Source organism: Saimiri boliviensis, chromosome X (assembly GCF_048565385.1).
Source record: "Saimiri boliviensis isolate mSaiBol1 chromosome X, mSaiBol1.pri, whole genome shotgun sequence".
Taxonomy (NCBI): Eukaryota; Metazoa; Chordata; class Mammalia; order Primates; family Cebidae; genus Saimiri; species Saimiri boliviensis.
This window is the reverse complement of record NC_133470.1, coordinates 50,900,962-50,909,001: the sequence shown is the minus strand read 5'-3', so window position 1 is coordinate 50,909,001 and position 8,040 is coordinate 50,900,962. Positions and strand designations below refer to the sequence as shown.

At 37.1% G+C, this 8,040-nt stretch overlaps 1 pseudogene; it reads left to right on the top strand.

The window, feature by feature from the left end:
- The first annotated feature begins 6,798 nt into the window (after positions 1 to 6,798).
- LOC101053207 (transcription factor BTF3 pseudogene) lies at positions 6,799 to 7,320 on the top strand (annotated as a pseudogene).
- The last annotated feature ends 720 nt before the right edge of the window (positions 7,321 to 8,040 follow it).

The following is an 8,040-nucleotide window of genomic DNA, read 5'->3' as shown; positions in this document are numbered from 1 at the left end:
AAAAGCAACTGCTGAGAAATTTTGTCACCACCAGGCCTGCCTTGCAAGAGTTCCTGAAGGAAGCACCAAACATGCAAAGGAACAACCAATACCAGCCACTTCAAAAACATACCAAATCATAAAGACCATCAACACTATGAAGAAACTGCATCAAATAACAGGCAAAACAATGAGCTAGCATTAACAGCAGGATCAAATTCACACATAACAATATTTACCTTAAATGTAACTGGGCTAAATGACCCAATTAAAAGACACAGATTGGCAAATTGGATAGTGTCCAGACCCATCGATGTGCTGCATTCAGGAGACCCAACTCACATGCAAAGAAACACATACGCTCAAAATAAAGGATAGAGGAAGATTTAGCAAGCAAATGGAAAGCAAAAAAAAAAAAAAAAAAAAAAAAAAAAAAAAAAAAAAAAAAAAAAAAAGCAGGGGTTATGATCTTAGTCTCTGATAAAATGTACTTTAAACAAACAAATATCAAAAGAGACAAAGAAAGGCATTACATAATGGTACAGATATCAATGGGGCAAGAAGAGCTAACTATTCTGAATATATATTCATCCAATACAAGAGCACTCAGATGCATAAAGCAAGTTCTTAATGACCTACAAAAAATCTTGGACTACCAGACAGTAATAGTGGGAGACTTAAACACTCCACTGTCAACATGATGCAGATCAATGAGACAGAGAATTAACAAGGATATCCAGGACTTGAACTCAGATCTGGACCAAGCAGACCTAATAGACATGTACAGAACCCCAAATCCACAGAATTTACATTCTTCTCAGCACCACATTCCAGTTATTCTAAAATTGGCCACATAATTTGAAGTAAAACACTCCTCAGCAAATGCAAAATAACAGAATTTGTAACAGTCTCTCAGACCACAGTGCAATCAAATTACAACTGAGGATTAAGAAACTCACTTCAAACTGCATAACTACATGGAAATTGAACAACCTGCTCCTGAATGACTACTGGATTAATAAAGAAATAAAGGCAGAAATAAAGATGTTCTTTGAAACCAATAAGAATGAATACACAAGGTACCAGAATCTCTGGGACATATTTAAAGCAGTGTGTAGAGGGAAATTTATAGCACTAACTGCCCACAAGAGAAAGGAGGAAAGATCTAAAATCGACACCCTAACGTTACAATTAAAAGAACTAGAGGAGCAAGATCAAACAAAATCAAAAGCTAGCAGAAGACAAGAAATAACTAATATCAGAGAAGAACTAAGGAGATAGAGACACAAAAACTCCTTCAAAAATTTAATGAATCCAGGAGATGGTTTTTTGAAAAAATCAACAGAATAGATAGACTGCTAGCCAGACTAATAAAGAAGAAAAGAGAGAAGAATAAAATAGATGCAACAAAAAATGATAAACGGGATATCACTACCGATCCCACAGAAATACAAACTATCATCAGAGAATGTTATAAACACCCCATGCAAATAAACCAGTAAATCTAGAACAAATAGATAAATTCCTGGACACTTACACCATCCCAAGACTAAACCAGGAAGAAGTAGAATCCCTGAATAGCTCAATAATGAGGTCTGAAATTGAGGCAGCAATTAAGACACTTCCAACCAAAAAAAGTCCAGGACTAGATGAGTTCACAGCCAAATTCTACCAGAGGTACAAAGAGGAGCTGGTACCATTCCTTCTGAAACGATTCCAAACAATACAAAAGAGGGAATGCTGCCTAACTCATTTTATGAGACCAACATCTTCCTGATATCAAAACCTGGCAGAGACACAACTAAAAAAGAAAATTACAGGCCAATATCCATGATGAACATTGATGCAAGGATCCTCAATAATATACTAGCAAACCAAATCCAACAGCACATCCAAAAGCTTATCCATCATGATCAAGTCGACTTCATCCTTGGGATGCAAGGCTGGTTCAACATCTGAAAATCTATAAACATAATCCATCACATAAACAGAACTAAAGACAAAAACCACATGATTATCTCAATAGATGCAGAGAAAGCCTTAGACAAAATTCAACAGCCTTCATGCTAAAAACTCTCAATAAGCTAGGTATCAATGAAATGTATCTCAAAATAATAAGAGCTATTTGTGACAAACCAACAGCCAACATCATATTGAATGGGCAAAAAAGGGAAGCATTCTCTTTGAAAACAGGCACAAGACAAGGATGCCCTCTCTCACCACTCCTATTGAACACAGTATTGGAAGTTCTAGCCAGAGCAATCAGGCAAGAAAAAGAAATAAAGGGTATTCAATTAGTAAATGAGGAAGTCAAATTGTCTCTATTTGCAGACGACCTGATTGTATATTTAGAAGACCCCATCGTCTCAGCACAAAAACTCCTTATGCTGATAAGCAACTTCAGCAAAGTATCAGGACACAAAATCAATGTGCAAAAAATCACAAGCATTCCTATACACCAATAACAGACAAACAGAGAGCCAAATCACGAGTGAACTCCCATTCACAATTTCTACAAAGAGAATTAAACACCTAGGAATACAACTAACAAGGGATATGAAACTACAAACCACTGTTCAAGGAAAGAAGGGAGAATGCAAACAGATGGAAAAAGAATTCATGCTCATGGTTAGGAAGAATCAATATTGTAAAAATGGTTATACTCCCCAAAGTAATTTATAGATTCAACACTAACCCCATCAAGTTACCACTGACTTTGTTCAGAGTTGGAAAGAAACACCTTAAATTTCATATGGAACCAAAAAGAGCCCATATAGCCAAGACAATCCTAAGCAAAGAAACAAATCCAGAGGCATCACACTACCTGACTTCAAACTACCCTACAAGGCTACAGTAAACCAAACAATGTGGTACTGGTACCAAAACAGAGATATAGACCAATGGAAGAGAACAGAGGCCTCAGAGGCAATGCCACACATTTACAACCATCTGATCTTTGACAAACTGGACAAAAACAAGCAATGGGGAAAGGATTCCCTGTTTAATAAGTGATATTGGGAAAACTGACTATCCATATGTAGAAAGCAGAAACTGGACCCTTTCCTTATGCCTTACACAAAAATCAATTCCAGATGGATTAAAGATTTAAACATAAGACCTAACAGCATAAAAACCCTAAAAGAAAACCTAGGCAATATCATTCAGGACATAGGCATGAGCAAGGACTTCACAACTAAAACACTAAAAGCAATGGCAACACAAGCCAAAATAGACAACTGGGATCTAATTAAACTTAAAAGCTTCTGCACAGCAAAAGAAACTAATATTAGAGTGAACTGGAAACCAACAGAATGGGAAAAAAATTTGCAATCTATCCATCTGACAAAGGGCTAATATCCAGAATCTATGAAGAACTCAAATTTACAAGAAATAAACAACCCCATTAAAAAGTGAGAGAAGGTTATGAACAGAAACTTTTCAAAAGAAGACATTTAGGCAGCCAACAAACATGAAAAAATACTCATCATCACTGGTCATTAGAAAAATGCAAATCCAAACCATACTGAGATATCATCTTATGCCAGTTAGAATGGTGATCATTAAAAATCTGGAGACAACGGATGCTGGAGAGGATGTGGAGAAACAGGAATGCTTTTACATCTTTGGTAGGAGTGTAAATTAGTTCAACCACTGTGAAAGACAGTGTGACAATTCCTCAAGGATCTAGAACTAGAAATACCATTTGACCCAGCAATCCTGTTACTAGGTATGTACCTAAAGGATTATAAATCATTCTACTATAAAGACATATGCACACATATGCAGCATTGTTCACAATAGCAAAGACTTGGAGCCAACCCAAATGCCCATCAATGATAGACTGGATAAAGAAAATGTGGCACATATGCTCAATGGAATACTATGCAGCCATAAAAAAGAATGAGTTCATGTCCTTTCCAGGGGCATGGATAAAGCTGATAACCATCATTCTCAGCAAACTGACACAAGAACAGAAAACCAAACACTGCATGTTCTCACTTTTAAGTGGGTGTTGAACAATGAGAACACATGGACCCAGGGAGGAGAATATCACACACTGGGGCCTGTGGGGGAGTGGGAGTCTAGGAGAGGGATAGCATTAGGAGAAATACTTAATGTAAATAAATGACAGGGTGATGGATGCAGCCAACCACCATGGCACATGTATCCCTATGTAACAAACCTGCATGTTCTGCCCATGTACCCCAGAACTTAATGTACAATGAAAAAAATGTTTTTTGCTTCATTGCTATTCTCTATTCTTTTTTCTATTTTTGATTTCATTGATTTTCTTATCCATCCTTTATTATGTTTCTCCTTCTTGCTTTGAGTTTCTTTTCTTTTCTTTTTCTAGACTCTTAGAAGTCCATATTATTGATTTGGAATCTTTTATAACACTATAAGCATTTAATGCTATAAATTTTCCTATCAGTACTACTTTGGCAGCATCCCACAAAATTTGCTATGCCGTATTTTTTTTAATACTTTTTTTGATCAATGGAATATTTAAAAATGTGTTGTTTAATGTCAAAGCAGCTGTATGTTTTCTTGTTATTTTTCTATTATTGACTTCCAGTTTGATTCTATTATGGTCAAATAACACACTTTATGTTTTAAATTATTTCAAATTTGTTGAAATTTACTTATGGCCAAGATATGGGTTATCTTTGTGAATGTTCTATGAGTGCTTGAAAAATGAGTAGTGAGAATTAGAAGGGTTATTTTCAGAACATATACCTGCACCCAGGTGGCAGACCTACTGACTGTGGTCAGACCCATAAGAGGCCTTGTGAGCTTCAGACCCATAAGAGGCCCTGTGTCCCTGCAGGCTTAGTTATGGACCAGCCTGGTCTTGGTATTGCTCTCAAAAACATTTGCCAAGGTGCCTTGGAGGTGTCACACACACACAGTAGTGTCTCAGGAGACAGGCCCACTAAATTTTATTTAAGCTATTTACCCTGAAACCACCCTCTAATACACCTCTAGCCCCTCTGAGCTGTGATCTGTGATGATCTCTGCTTACTCAAAGTCCTAAAGGGAAACACATTCATCTGTATTCTTGGAATAGACTTGCTAACCTTGGTACCAAAGCGATCCTCAAAAGGCCACAAATCTAGGCTCCAGCTCCTCTACCTTTTACCTGCATTAAAAAATTGCTGGGATACTTACCTATCTGTTTCCTGTGTCGCTGCAACAGGCTTGCTGATCCCAGCCTCATAGCAAATTCTGAAACAGCCCTGAATATTATTCTCAGCCCCTCTCAATTGCAGCCTCAGCACAATTCTGCATATTCAGGGACTAGCCAGGAGACACACCAGTCTGTCTATGAGGCAGGCTTGCTGATGTTGGTCTCATAATAGATACTGAAATGGTCCTGAATCTGAGTCAGCCACTCTCAGTTGTGGCTTAAGAGAAGACTTGCCCACACAAGGACAATACAGGCATACCCATCAGTGACTCTGCATGTTGTCCCTCTGACATGAGCACCACTGTGTATCTTGAATTGGCTCTGTAATATGGTTCCAGACCTCTTAATTGTGGTTGGAAAGCAAGATTGCTCACCTAGGAACATATAAAGAGACACACCTGTCCGTGACCCTAAAGACAGGCCTGAAGAACTTGGCCTCAGCTGTAGACCCAAAAGTAGTCTTGCATCTCAGTTCCAGATCCTCTTAGCCATGGAGTAGGGCAGTAATGCCTTCCCAGGAATCCACTCAGTGATCCAGTGAAAAAATCCCAGGGACAGAAGAAGCCACACTCACCCACACACATAGTAACAGGCCCACTGTTTGTGGCTCTGAGTGGACCATCATTTGACTAACAACCTATGAACAAAGATTATAGTGACACTCCAGTCCACCCAGGAACCAGATAATATCCATACCTGCTAGAACCTCAGTAATAGGCTCACCAATCGCAGATCCAGTATATAACAAATGTAAATATAGCATACCTAAATAAATAAAGCAAATATTAATATATCTGAAGGGAGGGATATGCAGCAATACAAATAGTAGAGGACTTTAATACTCCACTTTCAATGATGGCTAAATCATCCAGACAGAAAATCAATAAGGAAACATTGAATTCGAACTACTATACTTTAGACAAAATGGACCAAACAGATGCATATAAATATTCCATCCAATAGCAGCAGAATACACTTTCTTCTCAATAGCACATAGAATATATATTATAACACAAAATAATATTTATTAACAAATTTAAGGAGACTGAAATCATACCAAGAATCTCTTCTCACCATAATGGGTTGAAACGGGAACTTAATTATAGGAAATTTGGAAAATTCACAAATATGTGTAAATTAAACAACATGCACCTAAACAACCCATAGAAAAAGAAAAAATCAAAGGAGGTAGCAAAAAAAATCTCAAATCACAAAAAAATAAAGGCACAACATGCCAAAACTTATGGGATGGAGCACAAGCAGTTGTAATAGGGATTTACAGCAATAAGTGTCTGCACTAAAAAATAAGAAACATCTAAGGGTATACCTTAAATAACTAGAAAGAGAAGAACAAACTGAGTTCGAAGTTAGTAGATGAAAAGGAAATAATAAAAATTAAAGCAGAAATAAATGAAATAAAGACCAGAAAAAAAAATAGAAAAGATAAGTGAAACTAAGAATTGAAAAGAAGCTAAATAAAATTGACAAACCTTTAGCTAACCTAATAAAAAAGAAAGAAGAGCTGCCATCTTGTGTCCCCGCATGTATGCACCTAATCTCAGCTGGTCCACCCAAGACCCCCTGAGCACCAACCTTAGTCCCCTGCACGGCCCCTTATCCACTCCGACAAGATGAAAGAAACAATCATGAACCAGGAAAAACTCACCAAACTACAGGCACAAGTGCGCATTGGTGGGAAAGGAACTGCTCACAGAAAGAAGGTGGTGGTTCATAGAACAGCCACAGCAGATGATAAAAAACTTCAGTTCTTCTTAAAGAAGTTAGGGGTAAACAATATCTCTGTTATTAAAGAGATGAATATGTTTACAAATCAAGGAACAATGATCCACTTTAACAACCCTAAAGTTCAGGCATCTCTGACAGCCAACACTTTCACCATTACAGGCCATGCTGAGACAGAGCAGCTGACAGAAATGCTACCCAGCATCTTAAACCAGCTTGGGGGCAGACAGTCTGACTAGTTTAAGGAGACTGGCTGAAGCTCTGCCCAGAAAATCTGTGGATGGAAAAGCACCACTTGCTACTGGAGAGGAGGATGATGATGAAGTTCCAGATTTGTGGAGAATTTTGATGAGGCTTCCAAGAATGAGGCAAACTGAATTGAGTCAACTTCTGAAGATAAAACTTGGAGAAGTTACTGGAAGCTGCTATTTTATATTATGACTGCCTTTTAAGAAAATTTTGTTTATGGATCTGATAAGATCTAGATCTCTAATATTTTTAAGCCCAAGTCCCTTGGACACTGCAGCTCTTTTCAGTTTTTGCTTCTACACAATTCATTCATTGCAGCTCATTAAGCCAAAGAAGCCTGGGAATCAAGTTTGAAACCAAGGTTAATAAAGTTCTTTGCCTAGTATTCAGTTTTATTTTTTATTTCATTGACACCGATCTGTACACCGTAAACAAAATTGCTTATAGAAAGCTAATCATGGCTGATAACTTTTGGAATTTGATTAAAGATTAAAAAAAAAGAAAGACTCGAATACATTCAGAAATGAAAAAGGAGGCATTATAACTGGTAATAGAAATATAAAAGATTATAAAAGATTGCTATGAACAAGTACATGCCAAAAAATTGAAAAATCTGGAAGAAATGGTTAAATTTCTAGAAAAATACAACTTACCAACACTGAATCATGAAGAAATAGAAATCTACACAGATCAATATGAGCAAGAAGATTGAATGGGTAATCAAAAAGTCTCTCACCTGTCCTCAAGAAAAGCCCAGGACCTGAGAGTTTCATGGCTAAATTCTACCAAACATTTAAAAGAGAACTAATACCAATTCTTTAAAAATTTTCCAGAAAATTGAAGAGAAAGGAATATTTCCTAATTCTTTTTATAAGGCCAAT